The following is a 3,965-nucleotide window of genomic DNA, read 5'->3' as shown; positions in this document are numbered from 1 at the left end:
TTTATGTTTCAACATTATTTCCACTGCGAGTGGCTGTGTATGCCAAGCAGCCAGCCCTTCTTAGATACCTGTGTCACCCTGGAAAAGTTGTCTAGGGCAGAACTAATTCCATTAGTGTTTGGAAAGCTATTTATAAGCTGCCTTCAGTGGGATGACCTTATTAGTTAGGCTGGGGGAAGGCCGAGGGAGGGAGGGGTGCTTGTTTCACAAGACTGTTGACATGCATTTCAGTACGGGATGCTTCTCCTTCGCACTATGCTCAAAAAAAGACTCCGTAAAGGAGAAATCCGGGTCAGTTTGCAGCAAGAAAAAAAAAAAAAAGAGGGCTACCTCCACGGAGCCTGCAGCCTTGGCCCTGAGGAGGCCACGCCACGCTGTGGCTGAGCCCACCGCAGGACGTTCCACTGCCACATGTCCCCACGCATGTCAAAAAAAACAGGCCCACCTCTGAGGGACCCCAGGTTGGTTTGCCAGCTTGCGTGCCACAGGGATGCACCTGGGCACGAGCCAAGGGGGTGCGAGTCTGAGCTCGGTGGAGTGCTCAGAGCCTTGCCTCGGGCTCATGAGGGACCTGTTGCTGTCCTGGTCTTACAGGCAGCGTTACTGCAAAACCAGTTTTCCTATTAGAACCTTGAAGAATAGGATTTCCTTCAAAAATCGCATCATTAAATTGTTTTACCAGCCAAGAAGATCTTTGTCAGACTGCACATCTACCATGACCACATGCACGTTTGAAGCAGTCACTCAGTGACAGCCTTGTTTATTTCTGAATTTGTACTCCAAACCTAAGAAAGGGAAGGAGCTTTGCCTCTCAAGCCTCTAAATCAAACCCCTGTCAAACCATAAGCTTCATCCATTAGCACATACACTGCTAAGGCAGGAAGGCGAAGGCTGGATTCCCATATTCTATTTGTTATGAAGTAAAAAGAATGCAGAAAGGTATTTTTCCCCACCCTTATTTACCAGAAACGCTTGATTTATTCTCTCATGTAAACTGGGAGTGGAGAGGAGTTTCACCTGTCAGACTTGTTCCCGTGCCTCATTAAGGGCCTGGTGCTGCTCAGCTCGCCTCCGCTGCGTAAATTGGCTGAGAGCTTCCCGAGCCACCGCGTGCCGTCCTGCTGCTCTGACAGAGCCCATCAGCACCAGCAGCTCCGAAAAGTGAGTACCTGGGAACATTTCTTAGCGGTGTCATGTCCCTGATGCAGCTGTTTTGGCAGCTGTGGAGCTGCTTACAAATGTTTGTGTGACTGCTATCTGTTCAACAGATCAGGAGAGTAGTTATTGTGGAGGCTTATGGTAATAACTCGCCTGTGCCAAAATGCTAGAAGAAACTCAGTTTTTGTGTGAGATGTTTAGTTTTATTAGCTTAACCTCCTGATAGAATTTCACTCCCCACTGACATCTCATGTGGCACTTAGAATTTCACCTTGGCTGGGGAAAAGGAAGCTTTCAGCAAGTCCTGCCTATTGGCTTGATAGGGTTGTGCAACCCACGACAATTTTGTAATAGAGTGAAAACCACCGTTTCTGTAACTACAGACCCCACTTTTATGTCCATATTTGCATAATACTATAAAAATACTTGATGTCAGATTAAGAAATGACATACGTCTGTGTCAATTTAATGCTCATAAAAGTGATGGATTAAATGTCCAGGAGAACGAATTCCTCTGTCCCTAGGTTGTAGATAGTTCCTGTGACGGATGTGCAGGAGATTCTGTGTGGGTAAAATTTGACCTAGAAACAATAAGGGCAAACCACACAGCTCCTGCAGTCACTTACTACGCTGCTGAGACTGTCAAGAAGTGCAATTAGTGACGGGGTTGCTATGCAAACACCTTCTATTAGGGATCAAAGTGGGATTGCCTCATTCATCTTGTAAAATCCATTTTATGAATACCTCACAGCACTAATCAGAATTAAATTCTCTTTGTCCAATGAAAAAAATAAGTTGAATTCCTTATTAATGAGCTCTTTTCCATTTATTTTCCATTGGTCCTTCTTCTAAATGCACTTCATAAGAGACCCCTATAGCAGCAATGCATCCAGTAAAGAAAGTTCTTCCATCTTCTTGTAACCCTGACTCATCTATTAAAATACATTTCCAGCTGAGCTTACCATCACATATGTCTAGCCTTGAGAACACTTTTGAATCAAAAAAGCACTTGTATTTAAAGTTCTTTTTTTTTGTCTTTCATACTTTGTTGATAAAAGTAATCAAATTAATAAGATTTTTTACTTCCTTAATTCTGTATTCTTAATGCCAAATTTTAGGATTTACATTTAATAGTCATTTCATCCATAATAAGGCATTTCTTTTGTTCTAATATTAAATAATAATAACTAAAAAAAAGTATTCTGAGTCATTAGATCATAAAAAGCAATTATAGTGATGAGTTCAACCAGAGTCACTGGTACTAAAAAAAAAAGTTATTGGCCAGGACCACTTTCAAAATATCTATGCTGAGTAATTTAGTGTTATCCTTAAGAGACATGGAGATTCAGTTCAATACAAGTGTTGTCAAAACTTTCCAGTCTCATCACAGCTCTCATGATGGCTGGTGGTCTGCTTAACCTGGTTCCACTCTCTCAGGCTTCATGGTTTGAATGCTCTTGTTGTTATTCAAAAGAAACAAGTCTGAAACAGTGATTCGAACTAGATCTTTAATTTGTAAATGTTTGATGCTCCAACAACAGGAAGCTACAGTAATTGTTGTTTTGAAGATCTCATGGTGTGTGATATCTGTGACCACAGAACAAACATGGAAAAAATGGCTTTGAAAACAGAGGAGAAAAAGCCTCTGTGACACATTTCCTGGTATAATCTAGATCAAATGTGAAAAGCAGCAGGGAAGGAAAAGATAATGAGAGTGGTTTAGGAAGAGACAGAAGAAGCAGCCAAAGAAGAGCAGAGGGAGTGAGAGAAGATGGAGACAAAATGCGATGACTCTGTGGGCACCTTTGAAGGTCACAGAAGATTTGTTTTACAGGAGTCAGTCCAGCTTTTACCAGAACCACAAAAAGCCAGTCTTGCAGTCCTGGTGTCCACAGAATCGTATTTTCCTGAACACTTTTACAGCCTGAAAGAACAAATTATTGGGGCAGTAGTGGAGGAATGCAAGGATGGGTATGTGGTGTTAAGGAAGGGAGCTGTACTACCACAAGTTCCACCTCAAAATAAAGCCACACTATTGGGATGCCAATAAAATGCAGCCATGCGTGTGTGGCTGGGTTCTTCAGTGGAGTCCTCAGGCTTTGCTCTTTTTGGATTAATAGATAACATAAGCAGGATGTACCTCCACAACATGGAGCTTTCTTTTATTAGCCATGACACTTAAATCAGATGACAGATTGTACCACTTTATTAACAGTGATACCTCACTGAGATTAATGGAAGTATTTTAAGCCCTCCTGAAACTCAGGAGAAGCATCCAGGAACTAGCTTGGCTCTGCATTTCACGAGCTCTCCTTTCCAGCCCCATGTTCTACCCTTGCCTTGGAGCAAAGTTGAGCTATGGCCTGTCTGCAGCACCTGGCCCAGCCCCAGCTATCATTGCAGCAAGCCCCTGTGGGAAACTGAAAATTGCAATTCGTCCCAGAAGAGCTTACTTCATCGGGAAAGGAGAGAAACCAAGGGTCAAGCAAGTCTTGCTGTGGCAGTTTACAAAGCTGTTACCACCTAATCGTTTGTTAACTCCTGATGTGGAGGAAGATTTAGTAAAAGGGACTGAGGGCCATGAAAAGCCAGATTTAGCTTGACTGCTAGCCAAGTGACAACGGCCACATTTCCCTCTACAGCCTGTGGTGGAGGTGTTTGCCTGGCAGAGGTGGCACCTTCAGCTGGGGAGGCAACTCGTAAACCACGGCGGCAGCGGCCAGCAGATCCCATCTGTCTCTGCCCTGCCATAAACAATATTGATGCCGGATATAGTTTATTTGTCTAAACCGGTGGTTTGCTTTGGT

This window comes from Anser anser (genome assembly GCF_964211835.1).
Source record: "Anser anser genome assembly, chromosome: 19".
NCBI lineage: Eukaryota > Metazoa > Chordata > Aves > Anseriformes > Anatidae > Anser > Anser anser.
The sequence above is the reverse complement of the archived record's forward strand: the minus strand, read 5'-3'. Positions refer to the sequence as shown.